This window comes from Myotis myotis, unplaced genomic scaffold (assembly GCF_014108235.1).
Source record: "Myotis myotis isolate mMyoMyo1 unplaced genomic scaffold, mMyoMyo1.p scaffold_m19_p_3, whole genome shotgun sequence".
In the NCBI taxonomy this organism is placed as follows: domain Eukaryota; kingdom Metazoa; phylum Chordata; class Mammalia; order Chiroptera; family Vespertilionidae; genus Myotis; species Myotis myotis.
In genome coordinates, this window is record NW_023416335.1 from 25,236,801 (window position 1) to 25,256,027 (window position 19,227).

Genomic DNA, 19,227 nt, shown 5'->3' on the forward strand with positions numbered 1-19,227 from the left:
CTGCCTTTCATACCAGATTCCCCGCTAAAACCCTATTATGTAGAAATTATGGAGACATCACTGAACAGTGATGGGAGATACCTCAGGAGAGGAAAGAAAACCAATGCTTTACCAATCCACCTATCCATACATGGAGGAGTGGGAATGTTTGGTGACAGGTGGAAATAGTTGAAGGGGTTACTTGTGTACCCAGAGAGTGCTCGATTGTGTAGGCTTGAACCTTTACACAGCTCATCACTAACCCCAACCTCCATGTGGCTCTTCCAACTGCACAATAGGGATTGTTACATGATTTGCCCCACCCGGCTGCTGTCAGATAATGCATGGAGGAAGCGTGGCCAATGACTTGTTCTTACATACATGTGGATGCTGGATTAATTATTTATTTATGACCCCCACTACCATGAAACATTTTGGGGGTAGTAACAGAACAGATGTATTTTTCATTCACTTGGTAAACACCAGCTTCTTCCCTCTTCCCCAAAATTCCAATTGAGTTGCTGTGAGGATTTCATGGCACAAGACTGGTTAACTAACTCATCCAGGTGTGTGGGGTGGGGATAGGGCCACCGGAGGTCCCAGGGCAGCCTGGTTTGGAAGGGGGGTGAGCCCAGGTGGGCTGGGGAGTTGGTAGGAAGCAAGGATTTCCCGCAGGTAAGTAACGGCTTACTGGCTGCTTCAGGACTGCCTATTGCAGTGGTTCTCAACCTGTGGATCGCGACCCCTTTGGGGTCGAACGACCCTTTCACAGGGGTCGCCTAAGACCATCGGAAAAACACATATATAATTACATACTGTGTTTGTGATTGATCACTATGCTTTAATTATGTTCAATTTGTAACAATGAAAATACGTCCTGCATATCAGATATTTACATTATGATTCATAACAGTAGCAAAATGACAGTGATGAAGTAGCAACAAAAATAATTTTATGGTTGGGGGTCACCACAACATGAGGAACTGTATTAAAGGGTCGCGGCATTAGGAAGGTTGAGAACCACTGGCCTATTGCCTCAGGACTCCTACCACGTGCCCGCCTCAAGTCTGGTGCCAGACGGGGACTTGGAGCACTTCGGTGGCCAGGCAGTAGAAGGAGTCCTGCACCAGGCATCACAGGACTGGTTTCCATCTCTGGTTCTGCTACGGCTCCGCCCAGGAGCCTCTGCCAGTTGCTTCTGCAGAGGCGGAGAGCTGACCTCTTCCATCTGACACTGATTCCTCCAGGGTCCCCTTCATGATACTGAGAATCCGGGATGGTGACACTTCCAAACTCCCTCAGAGGGGTGCTGGAGGACTTACAGATAAAGGCCCTGGAGGCCCCGCGGGTCTGTGCCTGAGCCTGAGCCTGAGCCTGTGCCTGAGCCTGTGCCTGAGCCTGAGCCTGAGCCTGAGCCTGTGCCTGAGCCTGAGCCTGAGCCTGTGCCTGTTCCTGTGCCTGTGCCTGTGCCTGAGCCTGAGCCTGCGCCTGCGCCTGAGCCTGACTGAGCCTGTGCCTGTGCCTGTGCCTGTGCCTGTGCCTGAGCCTGTGCCTGTGCCTGTGCCTGTGCCTGAGCCTGACTGAGCCTGTGCCTGAGCCTGACTGAGCCTGTGCCTGTGCCTGAGCCTGAGCCTGAGCCTGTGCCTGTTCCTGTGCCTGTGCCTGAGCCTGAGCCTGTGCCTGTGCCTGTGCCTGCGCCTGCGCCTGTGCCTGAGCCTGACTGAGCCTGTGCCTGTGCCTGTGCCTGTGCCTGCACCTGCGCCTGTGCCTGAGCCTGACTGAGCCTGTGCCTGTGCCTGTGCCTGAGCCTGAGCCTGTGCCTGTGCCTGAGCCTGAGCCTGTGCCTGTGCCTGTGCCTGTGCCTGTGCCTGAGCCTGACTGAGCCTGTGCCTGAGCCTGACTGAGCCTGTGCCTGTGCCTGAGCCTGTGCCTGTGCCTGAGCCTGAGCCTGTACCTGTGCCTGAGCCTGAGCCTGTGCCTGTGGGTGGCTTTTATTACTCAACACCCCACTTGCTAGTTTTCCATCCTTCCCCCGTTTCCTCTCCTGGGCCTCCCAGTGGCCGTCCAGGATCCCTGCAGACATCACTTCCCCACGGCGATGGGTCTTAGGGCGACGGGTTCTGACCTTCCCTGTAAATAAAAGCTCTGCAGGGAAGGCGTTGTGACTGACTACAGAATCCGTTCTCCAAGGTACAATGTGCAAAGTTTCCGTGAGTAAGTGGGTCCGTGGAGGCGAGGGCAGGGCAGCCCAGTGCGGTTTAGGAAACGGGCTGGAGAGGGGAGGGGGGCGGGGAGCCGGGGGAACTCGGTCCCGAAAGAGGAAGGACCACCTACTAGTGGAATAGACCCTGGGCCCCCTCTCCTGGGCCGATGGCCGCGCACCGGTGTCTTAGCCGCGTCCCCAACTTTTCGGGATCTCAGTAAGCAGTCACGTGCAAAGCCGCCCACCTGCAGGGGACCCCGGGCTCCGCGCCGCCGTCAGAGGGCGGACAGACTCCGCCGGGCGCCCCGCTCCGACCGGGCAGAGGGACGCACCGCAGCCGGGCGCTGGGGGAGCGGGTGGGCGCAGCCCCGTGGCCTCTCCCGGCGCGAGCGCTGGGGCTCGGCCGCGGTTCAGCCCGCCCGCCGCCGCCGCTCCCCGCCCCCCGGGTCCCCGGAGGCTCCGCGGCAGCCGGAGCGGGAGGTGGAGCCGAGCCCGCGGCGGCGGCGCAGGAGGGAAAGTTGGCGGCGCGGGAGCAGCAGGAGCGGCGGGGCAGCGCGGGGAGCCTCGGTGAGTGGGGTCCGCTCCCCGGCCGGCCGGGTGTGGCACGCGTGGGGGCGGTGGGGCGGCGGCCTGGCGCTCTCCGCCCGCGACCTCGGGGAGGCTGTGCAGCCCGGAGGGTGGCGCGGCGCCCGGCCTCCCGCCGTCCTGCCCGCCGGGCTGCGGGCTCAGGCCGGCGGAGGGGACTCGGCGCCCCGGGCTCGGGCGGCTCGCCGGGGAGGGCGCTACGCCTTCGGGGCCGGGCGGCGATGCGCGAGGGAGGCTCCCGGGGCGGGGCCGGGCTGTGGCCCGCCGAGGGTCACTTGGCGTCACCAGCCTTGCTGGTGGCCTTTCGCTGCTTGATGACTCTCTCCTCCACCCACGAAAAAGTAGCCTTGGCACGTGCCCGCGGGGCTGCTCGGCGGGCATGGGGTGCTGTTTCTGCTGCGATGGAGAGGGTGGAGGGGGCGTGCGGGTGGCGGGTGGGCAGCGCGCGCTGGCCCAGGACCCGGACCCAGTCTCCGCGACCGAGGGTGCCCCGAGGAAGTGTTGCTGTGAGGTCAGCCGCTGGAAGCTGTTGCAGGGCGTGGGTTGGGGGTACCCGGGTTTGCAGGGCGGGAAGGAGGAGGGAAGCTGTGCAAACAGAAGGCAAAGTTGTTGTTTCCACGACACTTCCTGCACCTGCACCACCGTCAGTGATTTCGAAGTTATCTTTTCATCGATGAGCAAGGGAAGAGTGATGGGAGAGGAAAAGATCTTAACAGGACTGTGCATGCTCGAGCAGTGAACACTAATAAGCGAGAGAACGGTTATTTCGCAAACTCCACGTTTGTTCTGATTTCAGAGCCTCAGAGTATTTTTACGTAAATGTCATTGGATGGGTCTAGATGATAAAAATAACCTCTTTTTTACTAGACATTTAAGTGTAATTCTACCAGACTTCTTGGATTTTGCTAACAGTGTTCGTACAAGAAAGTCATCATTATCAATCCTGTTACTTGTAGCAACGAACCTTAGTAAGTCCTGTGCAGTGTTGTCATGTTGCTAATTGGAAGGAGAAAAGTCTCCCAATTGGAATTAGAAGCATAAAGCAAACATGAAAGCCTTCCTCACAACAAGGGACCCGAAAGCGAATCAGTGCAGACTAGGCAATGGGATTGTGGGTTGTGCACCCGCAGAACGGCAGTCCCTGGAAAGTAAGGGAAGGGCCATCCTGGTTGTAGGAGCCCAGGGCCTATTTCATACTTTCTCTGTATTGAACTACCATGCGATATGTGCCCCAAATCACGCAGTATTGTTCATCCCTGCGTCCAAATCTCACACGTCTGCTTGCAAACTGGATTGCTGGGGTTCAAAGCAAAGTGCCAGACATTTGGATGCACTGAAGCGAGCGTTTGCCTTGCCATCCCAGATCCCTGAGTGCAAGTGGCCGCTGCCATCTATTAGCTGCATGACCAAGGGCGAGTCACTTACCCTCTCCCAGCCTTGTTTCCTCCGTGGTGAAGTGCCAGCACTATTCCTCCCCGTATGGAGATCTGTGCAGAATGAAAGAACACTAGGAACTTAGCCCAGTGTGCGGAGCACAGTAAGAGCTACGTCAATGCCGCCTCTTGCCTTTTGTCTTCCTCTACTTTTCCGAAGCCCCAATTCTGGCCTATTTCAACTTTTTTTTTTTTTAATTAAAAATTCCTTTTTCTTTGCAATCTTACTTTTCATTCATCCATTCAATTTCCATTTGTTGGAAAACCTCAGATGCTGCCCTCTATAGGTGTTTGACAATGAGGAGCTGACACTCTGAGGTTGGTGTGGGGGATCCTTCAGGTTTTTACTGCTGGTGAGACTCCGTCACGGGGTCATAGGATGAGGAATCGGACTTCCCAGGCTTCATATTGTCCTCGCTCTGTCCCTAATGTGATGTTATTACACCGAAACAGAAATACTAGGACGCTCTGTGAGGGTGCTCCTCGCTCCTGTTTACCCCATCTCCTTGCCCAGCTCAGTGCCTGGCAGGGCGGCAGGGCTTAATAAATATTTGTTGACTTGAAATATAGAATGTAATGGAGTTATTCTGCAGGTCACAGCTTTTTATTTTTTTTATTTTTATTTTTATTCTGGATGAAAGGACCTTGGGATTCTAAATGATAGCCCTACTATATTTTAGGGCTAATAGAGGTTATTAGAGAAGCAAAGCTCAGGTAGACTTTATTACCTATTGATTTTGCCCTGTGATGAAGCAGTCTTGTAAAACGGATAAGGCCAGGCTGCAGCGGTGGCTTCACCACTAGGGGCCTCCTCTGCCTCGTGTATCACCCCAGGCTGGCAGTTATGGCCATTATTCTGTTCTGTGAGGTAGCAAAGGACTTTAACTTCTTGGCTTCTTGACATGGAATACTTTATTAGAAAAGAGCAACCTTGTGTGAAAAGCATTACCAAAGGCCTAAAACGAAATGAAAGCAGTCTTAAATGACAGATTCGGTGCCCTTTGGAATAACTTTAGATGTAAAGGCTTAAAGGAGATTGGAGAATTGGGCTTTTTACTTTGCACACCCTTATATTCAAATACATGATTTAAAAATACTTTCTAAAAATCAAATATAGGATTTTGATATAATATTTTCAAGGTTTTTTTTTTGGGGGGGGGGTGGGAATGTCTTTGGTGGAGCTTATTTTAATCTTTTAAAATGGCTTTATTTCCTAGCAACAACAATAATAGAGCTTCGTTGTAGGTAAAAAGGAATCTTATCTGGTCAGTGGAAGTTCCTGGAGCATTTTATTTTTTATGAGGGGACCACATTAAACTCTACCTTTAAAAAAGATGTTTTATTATATTCCAAGATGCGTCATTGAGAAGCATGTTTCTTCTGTGAGTTTTTGAAATAAAACCTCTTATTTCTAAAGTCTGAGTTGAATGAAGTTAAGCTTGAGACCATGGAACAGCTTTAAGGTGTGTTGGTGCTTTTATTTATCAGCTACAACTGGCTATTTGGTAGGAAAAGTACTAACAGTGTAGGCAAGCGAACATTACTACCGAAAATACTGCCGTATTGTTTGCCAGTGAGTAAGGGAATACTCTATTTTCAGTGAAATTTAGTTACAGCGGCAAACTGAGCACCATTCATCTCTAACGTAAACTTAACAGTCCGAGAAGAGTTCAGCACGTGGCAGGCCCAGACTCTTATCAAGAGGTTTCTTCTCTTAGCCGAACGCCTCTGAGTTCAGAGGGTTATCAGGCTTCCAGTTCTGATTTTCACATGATAGGTTCTTGTAAAACAAGGCGATCTGATTTTTGCTGTTTTTCCATCCCGGTCCAGACCAGTATGCTTTAGGGAACCAGGTAAGAGAAATAACGTGTGTGTGAAGGTCCCAGATCATTTTTATTATCACTTCCCTCTGATTAAGCTAATGTTTTTGGATTATTTTCAGGATTCTGAGCATATTAAAAGTGACACAGATCCCGTTTGCACAAAGTAATGCTTCTGTAGAACGGGAAGAATATTGCTTTCACCCTCAAACCTCTGGCTAGTGAAGGCAATGGCGCCTCCCTGCTTCTCTCTTCTTCCCAGAATGAAGCTGAGTCTAAGCCAAAATGTATAAAGCTGTATGCAGAACAAGGCGTTTCAGTTTGGACAAGAGCCCTTGAGCTGACCAAGATTATGGATGTGCTAGGTGGTTGGAAATGAACGAGTCTTTATACACGGGAGTCATTTTTAGGAACCTGTACTTGGGAGGTGCCTCTTGGACGGGTGTTCACTAGAATTTGCAATGAAATGTTGAACTTCTCACTTAGTGAAATACGACGTTGCCTCACAGGTAATTTTTGTTGTTGTTTTTAGATAATGCGAAACATAACCTCTGGTTATCCGGGGTCATGTCTGGTACTTTGTTTCATTTTTGCACACAGGGACCTTTGAGTTAATGGAGGAAAAGGGAAGCAGGAAGCAGGGTAGACGGGAATTGCCTATTTATACTGAACACTGGGTTCCCTGCCTATTTTTGGGGTCCCAAGACACTTAGGTATACACTGTAGTAGCTTAGTAATAGGTGGTGTTCACTGGTGATTTGGGGGTATACTCATCCACTCTGTTAATGAAATTACAGTCACGTGACACATAGCAATGTTTTGATCAACAACAGACCAAATATATGATGGTGGTCTCATCCTATATAATAAGAGAGAAATATGCAAATTAGGCCAGGACATCACGACCAGCTCAGAGCAACCCCCAGCCTCAGCGGACACGCACCACACACCAGGGCTGGGGGTGGGCTCCAAATGGCCACGGTGCAGCTCAGAGCCCGCCCCCAGCCCCAGTGCTGCCCACCTCCGAGGCCACTCCCTCCGGGGGTTCGGGGGCAGGCACGCTGCGCCACCTGCCTGGGAGCAAGGCCCCCAGCGGACCCATGGACCCGCCCAGGGGGGCGTGCTCTGAGCCACCACAGCCAGACTATGGCTTAGGCCCGCTCCCGGTAGTAGTAGGCGATCCACCTAGGTTTGTGTGATGTTTGCAGGACAAACATCTCCCAATGAAAACTTCTCAGACCGTCTCCCCGTTGTTAAGGGGCGCGTGACTCTACTAAAACGATGTTCTTCCACTTAGGTCCTGGGTTCTCTCAAAAGTGACTTTCTACTTCTGTCTCCCATTGGTTAGAAACTTGCTAAAGTTAATGCAGCAGGTAACACGCAGACAAGGCTGCTGCTAGCCCACACATTGCCCCTGGTGGTGGACTGTCTGGGTCAGGACGTATGGTGTGGTGAGCAGAGAGTGGCCTGGACTTAAGCCCCGCTCCCCTCCCGCTGGGCACTCTTGTGTGGCACCAGACATCTGCACAACTTGCCTGTGAAAGTGGTTAGGAAAGTGCTTGGCACAGAGTCAATGAGAAATATGTTACTGCTGGTTATTGTCATTGTTATTGGTGGCATTGCTTTCAGGGTAGATCTTTCTAATAATCACAGTAATCTAGAACAGAGGATCTAGGTGAACTTAGTGCTTATAGTAACGTTTGCAAAAGCAAGCGATTCATTTCGGGTTTCTCCTTGCACTTGCATCCCGGTTCTCTTCACGTGATAAAAATGGCTAACACCTACGGAGCACTTAACACCACGCAGCGGGCCCGCTGAGCGGGGGCCGGAGCTATTCATTTAATCCGCAGTCAGTTTAAGAAGCGGCACTGCTATTATCTGCACGTCCCAGAGGAGGGAACCAAGGTTTAGAGAGGTAAGTTGCTTGCCAAGGTCAGCTCCTACGTGGTGGACCTGGGCTTTGAGTCCCTGTCTGCCTGGATCCAGGACCTCTGTGCTGTTTTTCAGCACAAATACTCATTGAATTGGCAGCCTAGAGCAGGGGTCCTCAAACTTTTTAAAGACGGGGCCAGTTCACTGTCCCTCAGACCGTTGGAGGGCCGGACTATAGTTTAAAAAAAAACTATGAACAAATTCCTATGCACACTGCACATATCTTATTTTGAAGTAAAAAAACAAAATGGGAACAAATGCAATATTTGTATTTGCATGTGGCCCGCGGGTCGTAGTTTGAGGACCCCTGGCCTAGAGTCTGCTGTAGAGTTGAGGGTTAACAAAAACGTGAAAACATCGATTTTCCTTAGAATATTATATTTGTATCCATTTCTGGACATGATGGTGCAAGATGACAAATGGATTTTCATCAGTGGGTCTGCTTCAGCACTTTTTATTTATAGATTTTTATATGTAGCTTTTTCTAGTAGCTCAAAATACCATACAACGTAGTACAACTTATTTCCATACAACATTTAACTTCTTATCAAGGCACATTGCAGGCATGTTATAAGCAGAATATATGAGTAAAATCAGGTGTGTGGGTTTCAGAATATTAAGGTATGAAGGCTGGAATCAACCATTCATGCATTCATTTAACAAATACAGAATGGGGCAAAAGAAGGTTTACAGTTGTTTGTATGGAAAATAATCCTATATAATAAAAGCAAATTGTCCCCTCAACTGGGAGTTCTTCCGGGAGTTCGACCAGGGGTCGGGGCCAGCGAAGGAAAGGAGGGAAGCCCTGTTGGCAGGTGGCTGGGGGAAGGGAGGGAGGCCCTGGCTGGTGGCCGGCAGCCTCTAGGGACCCTACCAGTGCCCAAATTTTGTGCACTGGGCCTCTAGTACAATAATAATGTAAGAACATACTCTGTATTTGGGGTACTCACAACTGGAAATGTGCTTTTGCCCCACCCTGTATTTATTTTTCACTCCATATTTTAAGGCACTCTGCTAGGCTCTCCAGACATTGCAGACATGTGCAAGACTGCAGTAGATAGGCCAGCATTTGTGCCTTTGGAGCTGGGCAATCCTGGGGTTAAATCCCAACTCTACCACTTACTGACTGAGAGTCCTGGCCCCATCATTGAACATCTTGAGGCTTAGTTTCCTTGTGCACACAGTGGGGATAGTAATACCTTACGGCTGTTGTAAGAACAGAATGAGGTGTATAGGGAACTCAGCTTAATCCCTACCCACTCATTTCTCTGAGGTCACCTCCTCCTGCAGGAAGCATGCTCATGGAGGGGGAACCAGGAAAAGGAGAGTACTTCCCACCTGAAATCTTTCAGAGAGCCTCTCGCTGCACTTCACCCAGAATCTGCCACTTGTCCCCATTCAGGGGGAGTCATACACATGACTGTCCTGTTCTGAGCAGCCCCAGGTGCAAGGCATGGGATACAAGACAGTTCTTAGTGGCCACAACTGAGAGAAGTTTGTTTCCTTTTCTGATCTGCAAAGAAGTTCTTGGCTGGAGGGGGAGAGAATGAGTGCAGAGGCGGGGCAGAGGTGGAGGTGGTGGTGGTGGGGGGTCTTTGGAGGGGACTGAGGCCTGAGGGGAGAGTGAGGGGGGCAGCAAATGCAAGGCCAGAAGCTGGATTGGAGAGGCAGGTTCTTCCACAGTTGCAACCAAGGCCTCTGCCCCATCTCCGTTCACTTTCTAGTGTGGAAATAAAATATCAGTGATGTAAAGCCCCAGGACTTCCCCCACCTCCCTGGGATCTGCTTCAGGGAGAGGCTTTTTGTCCAAAGGTGAAGCTACGTATTTGCTGATGACACGGCTGGCCAGCAGCTCTGGAACCCCCTTCCCTCTAACTGGCAGCAGCTGGACCCTGAGTGTCAGGTGAGCCTCAGGTGTGCAGAGAAGACTGGGCTTGTCCTCCATTCACAGCTGACACAGGCTTCATGCCCCTGCGCACCAGCGAGCTGCTGATTGGGGGCACTTTAGTTTCCAGCTGCCAAGAGGGGGCCCAGCACCTTCCTCTGTTGCCCTCTGCTGGGCTGCCTGACCCCTACACCCCACCCAACGGCAGACCTTTTTTCCCTCCTCAAACTTTTAAAATTTATCGAGACTTGTTTTATGTTCTAACATGTGGTCTATCCTAGAAAATGTTCCGTGTGCACTTGAAAAGAATGTATATTCTCCTGCTTTGGGGTGGAATGCTCTGTAGATATCAATTAAGTCCATCTGATCTAGTGCGTTATTTAAGGCTGCTGGTTCCTTGTTGAGTTTATGTCTGGAAGTTCTATCCACTGATGGCAATGGGGTGTTAAAATCTCCTGCTATGACTCCAAACCACAGACTTTGCCCGGCTGCCCTCCACGTCTCCCAGCCTCCAGAATGGCCACTGGGCACGCCTGGGCCCCACGCATCGAACTTGACCCGCATGGCCTGTGAGCTGGGACAGGACCCCTAGACTCCAGGCACTGGGGGCGCCTCTGAGGCCTGAGGTGAGGTCTGGGCCTTTTCTGCAACACCCCGTTGTGCGCTTCAGCAGATCAGGACGTTCCCCCCTACCCCCACCCAGTGTTGGCATATGCACGGGTCAGAGCTGGGCCAGAAGAGGGGACTCCGGAGGGGGCGGGGGTCACGTGTGTAGCGAACCCAGGGGAAGCAGGAGGCCAGACTGAGCGGGCAGCGTTCAGTGCCATATTGAGAGGTGAGCGGTTGGGTTCCGGCCCTGTTCTTCCTTATCTGTCTTTTCTCACCTGTTCCCCAACCTCTCCCCTCCCCACCCCTCTCACACTTATGGGGGTGATAGAGCTAAAGATATATAAAATCCAAGGTAGACTGTGATGAATTCATTGAAAACATTACTTTCTAATTCTCCCTCTTGGGGCTGTGATAGACCTGGTGCTGGGTGACATGTGAGCTCGCGCCAGTGTGATGGGTCCCCAGGCTGGCACCCAGGCTGGCCAGGAGCAGAGGAATTCCAGGAGGCCATGGCATCTGGCAGCCCAGGACAGGTGCCTGCGGTGAAGAATAAGGTTTGGGTCTAAAGGGTGAAGGTGAGGCTTTTTTGGGGGAGTAGCCAAGAACTCAGGTCTCATGGAAATTGGAATGAGCCAGGAACAAAGGTTAAGGTGGGTGAAATGGAAAGGGTTTGGGATCTAGGTGGAGAGCAAGGTGAGACTATCAGCAGCTTGTTCTTGAAGGGCATGGGGTGAGGTCAGGTGGCTCAGATGTGCAGCCTGAGGCAGAGTGGGCTTTGCTGAAAGTTAGGAAGAGGTCTGCAGCACCCCCCCCCCCCCCCACCCCGCAGCCCCTTTTGGTGCCTGCTTTGTGCTTCTAGCTCCTGGTCTCCTGTGGCGGGGTGTTCCCCAAAGCAGTGCATCCTCAGCAAGGAGCCAAGTCACAATGATCATTGGTTGTTGCCAGTTCTGACTCTGGGTCTTCAAGGCTTAACCCGTATCAGGAAAATAGGCCTTTTTAACTTCTTTTCAGTTGGAGATTTGGTTAAATACACCCAGATCTGTTTCACAGTAAGGCAGAGAGCCAGGTTCAAGGGGCCCCCTGCATGGGGCCCTGCTGGCATTTCTGTAGAGTGGGCTGGGTTGTGAGATCAGAGAATGTTTTTAGAGAGATGTTCCTAGTGGTTTTATGATAATGAGCCACCTTGTTTGGTGTCCAGGGTAGATGCTGTGGGTGGTAGGGAGGGAATGCGGGTTTTACAGAACCATTACAGTTCAGGACTGTCTCCCTCAGCCGGGGAGCAGGAGACCTTGACTCATTGTTTATTATGCCTCAGCACATAGGCACAAACCAGCCCTTCTGTGAGTAAGCAAACAGAACCTGCCCAGGTGCAAGAGAAGCTTGATTCAGGGTTTTTTAAAAAAAAAATGTAAAAAATTTAAAAACAGCCTTGAATCAGGAACAGTTTAAAGCAAGTTACTGTAATTTTCAACAGCTCATTTTATAGGCTTAATAGAGTGTATTAAAAAGAAACGAGCAAGCAAACAACACAAGGATAGCTTTGTAGGAAGAGGACTAGCCCTTGAAATGAAGTTCAGGTTAGTTGATATGGAGATGAGCAGAATGAATGTATGCTGAGCCCGCTGAGTGGGAAAACAGGGGACACGAGGAATCGGGTGGGGAAGCAGTGCCTGGTGAGTGGGCGTGGGAGTTCGCGTCAGTTCACCAGCTTCACAACTTCAATCTTTAACTGTGATCTCGGGCAAGTTACCTCGTTGTTGAGATCCCAGTTTTCTCATCTGTAAAATGAGGGTAATAGGACCTATCGTATTGGGTGGCTTGCAGATGGATTTAGATAATGTACATAAACTGCTTAGCACTGGTCAGTACTCGATACATGCCAGCTGGTGTTGTGACGGAGGCGCCCAGGAAGGAAGCCTGGAAGAGGACCCAGCGTGTTGGGAAAACTAGGAGGAGCAGCCCGTGTTTGCTCTGGACCTTGAGTCTTCTCATTCTACCCCTGGATAGCTTTCTAATGTCTTAAATTCCAGATGCTTATAATCAGATGGGTCTTAACACCCACTGTGTACATGCCACTCTGATAAGGCCCTTCAGTGTAGAAACGAATCCCAGAAAACCACTCCTGGTACCTTCTGTAGCTGACTGCCTTAGACTGAGGGGAGTGAGATAGTGAGTGGATTTGATATTAAAGAATGAATTCCTGATGTGCCTGGCTGCTCTAATTAGCTATCCCAAGGATAGTAGCTCTTTTTTCTTTTCTTTTTTTTTTTTTTAATTTCTCATCCACTCTGTATACAGATGGAGAGGAAATAAGTATTTCTTCTTGGGCTTCCATAGACATAAGTAACTCAAAATACCCAAGATTCTCTTGGATATCTTATTTGTATAGAAGTAGGATTTACTTAAGTACGTTTGTGGCTACATAATGGGGACCAAGGGAGGAGACCTGTCTTTTAGGCGGATGTTGCTTTGGATGTACCTATGACTTGCAAGCTCTGGCTGCTATTGAAATGATGTTCTCTAAACTCATGGCCCTTAGATTTCTGGGTCCCATAGATTTCTGGGCCCGAATAACAGGAGAGAGCTGAGTGTGAGGATTTTAAAATTTTAATCTCTCCTCCAGATGGAGGTATAGACAAATTGCTATAGAGGGAGACTAGGTGGGTAGAGAGGGGATTCCAAAGCTGACTCACTCTGTGGCCTTAAGCAAGTTCTTCATCCTCAAAGTAGGAATTTAATCATTTAGACTCAAGGGCCATTCGAATGCAAAGAAATGAAATTTATGGACTGCGAATAGATTCATCAGTCCAAATGGTGGCTGAAGCGAGATTCTGAGCATAAAACTCGTTACTTTGTTGGATCTGACACATCTTGGGTTGTCTCAAAAATGGTTTTTCTTTATAGAGAGTGTTTTATTCACTTAAGTAATTAAAAATCCTGAGGACTTTTTTCCATGAATACTCTTGGATACTCAAGAGAATCTATCCAGCTTTACTGGAATTACCTTTTTGTCTTCCTCGGAGAATGAGCCTGGACCAGAATGCATCGGGACTGTTATTAGTGTGGATAACAGAGACCATGAGAACACCTCCTGAGACCCTTTATGCAGAAAGGGTGACTTCATGTTCATGTTCTGATGGAAATGAGATAGGAGGAGATGCAGGAATTATAGCCTCTTCCATTCAAGACAGTGGCCTCAGAAACCAACTGTAGAAAAGATCTGCTCAATGATGACCGGACTGCAATTTCTTTCCCGTCCTCACAAAATGGTGAATTTTATTGGTGACCACCACATGACCAGAAGGTGTTAGAACTTTTCACCAGGGAGGGGCAGGTGGGAGGTGGGAGTCGGTCCTTTGCCTGAAAGCCTGGGGAGGTGCTTATTCTGCTTGTGATGGTCCAGCCTGAGGTGAAGGCGCCAGGGGGGCACCAGCTCCTTTAACCCCCTTTCCAGGTCTCCACAAGTGACTGTTTGATGATTTGAGGGGAAGGGGCAAATGTCATGCAGGTGTGAAATAGACAAGCATTACTGCTGCTGTTAATCTCTGAGGAATGAGGGTCAGAGAATGAATGGAGAAGCTTTGAATAAAGCTGGCCAGGTTCGCTTATTTTACCTACATAAATTAGAAATCTTTGAAATGGCAAAATTGTGCATTTGACAGGGACACGTCGGTTCTGTAGGATTTGTAGGCCTTATTTAATAGTCTTGACAGTGACTTGTTGAAGTAATGGGAGGACCATTGGTCAGCAAGATTACATCAACAGAGATAATATCTTTGAGATCATTTGGTCTAGCATTAGTCTTTTGCAGAAATAAGAGCATGTTTGAGATCACTTCAGTTATCTTCATATTTTGCAAATGAACGGAAAGAACCCCAGAGAGGTGAAGTGACTTAAGAAAGATGACCCAGCTACTTAGTGCAATGCCATTGTTAGGAACAGAACCCCAGTCCCTTTTGTTTCATGCTGCTCTTGATGGGCCACGCAACATCCTTAGGTACCATAGCCCCTGGAAGGCTATTTCAGGTTCCCCTGCAATGATGCCACCTATGCAACTGTCTGCTCTCAGAATCCGTTGAGAATGTGCTTACGAAGCTCCTACCATGTGCCTAGCATTTTGCTCAGGGCTAGAGGTACATAGATGGGAAGATGGAGTTTCTGATCTCAAGGAGCTCACAGAAGAATGAAGTACAAAGTAGGGAATATATTATCAAGTTATGTCTTAATGACATGTGGAACTTCTTCCCTGGGGATGGAAGCTTTCGGTACCTACTTCAAAGCCACGGGGGGATTGGTTTTTATTTCCTGTTGATTTTATAACATCAGAGTGGAAACGATGGCGATAAGCTTCATGAATCAAATCGACTCTGAACGATCTCAGTTTCATCTGTAAACATCCAGCTAGTAAATGAAAACGTGAAATCCTTTGTTCTCTGCACTTCAGATCCACGATCTTTCTGGGAACACTTGGTAAGAATAGTTCTGGAGGAGTTTGGTTAGGGACACAAGTCACAGATGGGATTGTTTGTGCCGAAGGAGAGGTAAGATCTACATCTTATCTGGGTATCATTATCTGGATATGGTTATCATTGCAGCCGTGTCAGTGGTTGAATAGGTAGTTTTTCAATGAAAATGAGGCTCATTTTTCTCCTGGGAATACAGAAATGGCAGAAAGTTAGGAAGAAATCTGCCATGTGCTATGCACTAATTGAAGCACTTTACTTGTGGAATATTTTTTAAAAACCCATACACAAACAATGTGAAGAAGTGACATTCAGATAGACGGAGTGCCTTCACTATGGCAGGTAGAGCCAGCATTTCAAAATAGGTCTGTTTGCCATTAAAGCTTCTACTCCCAAGACTGCCTGGTACCTCCATGGGCACCAGATGTAACCAAGCCTTACATGGCGATGGACATTGTAGTTGCTTTTATGTCATGCTTGGACAAGACTGTGGACTCCTGTAGCATAGGGACCTTAGTTTACAATTTTTTTTGATGCATTCCACGGAGTAGAGCACAGTGCGTAGGCACAGTAGGTTCTCAAAAGCTATGTGTGGAGTGAATGAATGCAGCAACTTAATAATCAACAGGGTCAGTAAGAAGCTGTTCACGAATATGCAGATTGCCTTCCAGGATCCTTGCATTTGAGTGTCATTCTGACTTTGGAGAACTGAAGAGATAACCCACCCTTAGAAATCTCTTGTGCTATAAATTTTAGGTCAGAAGCATGCCTGTTTATAACTATATTCATGAATACTGTCTTCTTACTTTGTGTTTTCTTAAGAGCTACCTGTAAACAAATTATGTATTCATAATCTTGTGGCAGGCCGTTGGATTTAATAGACTCAGGAAGGCTTCCAACACGTTAAGTGCTCTTGAAGGGCAATAAACAGGAGGACTAATTATCTAACTGAAATGATTACAAGAGATGTTGGACATCTTGACTCTCTGGGATTTTGACAGCAGTCAAAGTGGTTAGGAAAAGACAGCTTTGAGAAACAGCAAAGTTGATCTATGGGAACCCAGTTATTTTGTTAAGTCTATGGTGTGGGTGTATCTATAGCCTGCTGAGCAGGAGGACGGGACTAAATCATGCATGGAGTGTCTGGTTGGAGAGGCAATTTGAAAGTACGTGGCTGGTGTTCACAGTTGGAGCCTGTGAGATTTCACATTTAATGACTATACCTTTCCTGTAGCCATCTGTCTCTCTCTTTAATAAGCAGTATTCCTTATCAGGCCTGATTTGTGTACATTTATTATACCATTATACTTATTAAATATTAAAGCATTTCTCCCCCTTGTGTGAAGTCTAATTAGGCAAAGTGTGCCATGCAAGCCTGGCATGATCATTCAGAGTAATAGCCTGGTCATTACCTATAACATACCTCAGCCTCCTGGATCATTTGTCTCCCCCCCGCCCCCCCATAAGGGTCCATTGTACCAAATACAGTGCATGAAAGTTTGATGAAGGGTTCAGCACTGTTGGGCCATTAAGAAGGGTCAGGTCTCAAAGATGATGAAACCTTTTAAAAATGAGGGTAAACATTTGTTATTTATAGTTTGCATTTTTTCATGAATCAGGTTTCTGAGTAGATATAGCTGCTGAAGTTAATTTTACTAAATTAAAGAATCTCAAAATGGCTTTAAAGGATAAAACTGCAAGTTGCAATGATGCTTGGGAAGAAGTGCAAACCAGTCAGTAAGTAGTGGCATTTTATACCTGCTCCTGGTAGAAAGAATGATTTTAGATATCAAACCTTTATCACTGAAAAGTCCATGTGGTGGTTCATTCTCACCTTTTCCACTTGGTCTGTGCAGTCTAATTCAAAAATATATCTGCATCAATGACTTAACAGCATAATTTTGTTTGCACAGGGCCAAAAAATGAGATCATGAATCACTCTAGTATCTTTGAGAAGTTATCTAGCATCACTGTGAGACAACCACTGTAATGAATGTTGTCCTTTTTTTTGGAGTGTTCACAGTACTTTCTCATTTATTATTTACATTTCTAAAAAAGTCTGTAGTCTGCCATGAGCGTACACAGACCCACAGGCATGCGCTTGCTCACATATTGATTGGCATGAGTCAGATTAGGAATAGGCCCAGTTTATTGTGTGCTATTCTCAGGGAGAAAAGCTTTTAAGTCATACGTTTCATGTAACATATGATTATCAGGCCAATAGGATTTTTCCTCTTGGTGGTCCCAGCAGCTCACGTTGGGGTTTTTGAAAGAGCCTTTGTCCCTTCACAACTGCAAATAGCAACAGCATTGCTTTCCATGTGTGCACTGCAGACAGCAGTGCATCTCCTTGGCGTGAGCATTTACTCGGAGTTGTTTTTGAATATGGGCAAATCAAAATGAGAGTTGGCTTTGAATTAAAACATGGATATAAAAATCAAAGAATGGGAGAGAACTTACAGATCATCCCGTCTAATTTTTCTGCTCCTCGAGCAGGAAAGCTGAAGCTCAGAGAGCCCAGTGGCTCAGCCAGTCCACAGGGTGTTAGTTAGCAGGAGAAATGGCGCTGAGGCTCCGCTCCTCCTGCACGTTTTCTTCAGGATGGTGGGCCCTTCGTAGAGGGTGATGTTTGGATCAACTTTCCCGGGCCCTTCACAGGTGGAGTGGCATTTAGCTGAAGACAGTGGATGTAATCCGAATCTATCTGGGTTACAGAAGAATTCATGTTTTATATTTGCTAATTGGCCTATTGCTAGAAAATGAGAACTCAGAGGCAGGGGCCTGTCTTGAGAATCTCCGAGTTCAGGCAGGATAGCAGACCTCTGTCCTGGGATTACTCAAGGTAAGGTTGGTTGTCGCCGGGCCAGAGCAGGACTCAGCTGGGGAGAGTCGGGTCTCTGTGTTGAAGGCCCAGAGTCTGGCCTGCAATGGCCACCATCAGGCCTTGAATAAGCCATTGAATCGACATGCCCTGAGGCAGTGATGGCGAACCTTTGGACCTCAGCCTGTCAGCATTTTGAAAAACCCTAACTTAACTCTGGTGCCGTGTCACATATAGAAATTTTTTGATATTTGCAACCATAGTAAAACAAAGATTTATATTTTTGATATTTATTTTATATATTTAAATGCCATTTAACAAAGAAAAATCAACCAAAAAAATGAGTTCGCGTGTCACCTCTGACACGCTTGTCATAGGTTCGCCATCACTGCCCTAAGGCCAAGGAGGACCCACAGGGCACAGGTGTTAACTTACCCTGACAAGTAACTGTCAAGGTGATTAATAATAGCACAGTGGTTAAGCACATGGGGTTTTGAAGCCTAACATACTTGGGTTAGACTAGCTTTCATGTACTCGCTATGGAATTTAGTCAGGTTACTTTAATGCTCTGAATAAAATGGGAATAATAGCAAACATTTATCTTGTACTCACCACGTGACAGCTGCTGCCTCAGTGCTTTAGGAATAGTAACTCATTTAATCTTCACCACAACCCTATGCGGTAGGTATAACCATTCTTCCATCTTCCTGCTGGGGAAACTGAGGCCCAAAGCCTGCGTAATGCATTGCTCAAGGCTATACAGCTATTGAGGGTTCGAGCCAGGGTCAGAATCCCGGCAGTCTGTGGCTCTTTATCACTTTCCCATGCAGGCTTTCAGTAGGATTAAGAATGTTGTGAGGATCAAGTGGGGGAAGCACAAAGGAAATATGAGCTGTCATTGTTCATGATAATAAAGCTAACATTGCCTTTGTAACAACAATACAACCTACACAATCAGCAGCTTCTTTCCCGCCGACAAGCTCCAAGGACCCAGAGCATACTCAGAAAGCTGGCTTGGCAATTGCAGAAGTAACGCCGAGAGAATTCAGAAAACTTTATAAATAATGTCCCTACTGCTCAGACGGCCTTGGAGAGCCACGGTGGAGTTGGCAGCAGGGTCAGCTCCTTGGAGGTTTGGGCCAAGACTCCTTTTCAGCGCTGAGCATTTGCAGACCTTTTTCTACCGCAGACGGTTCTGAGGTGCCAGTGGTCTTCTCTGCAGTGTTTCCCCCTAATCTGTCATCCAGACGATGAAGCAGATTAGAGGTGCTGAGGGCCTTGTCTCTGCCACAGAACTGACCACCACACACACGTCCCTAAGAGCAGCACCCATCTTTTGAGGAAACCCTTCAGCCACTTGTAAAAAAGTCATTTTTCTTGACCAGTCCCTCCATTTTTTTAAAAAAATATATTTTTATTGATTTTTTACAGAGAGGAAGGGAGAGGGATAGAGAGTTAGAAACACCGACCAGCTGCCTCCTGCACACCTCCCACTGG

General features: G+C 48.2%; 1 protein-coding gene across 1 annotated transcript in view; it reads left to right on the forward strand.

Annotated features, from left to right (window-relative positions):
• The first annotated feature begins 2,524 nt into the window (after nt 1–2,524).
• CSGALNACT1 (chondroitin sulfate N-acetylgalactosaminyltransferase 1) overlaps nt 2,525–19,227 on the forward strand; it is a 318,463-nt gene continuing 301,760 nt past the window's right edge. The window contains exon 1 of the mRNA XM_036300305.1: nt 2,525–2,749. The gene's annotated coding sequence lies outside the window, so the exon portion shown is untranslated. The remainder of the gene's footprint in view (nt 2,750–19,227) is intronic.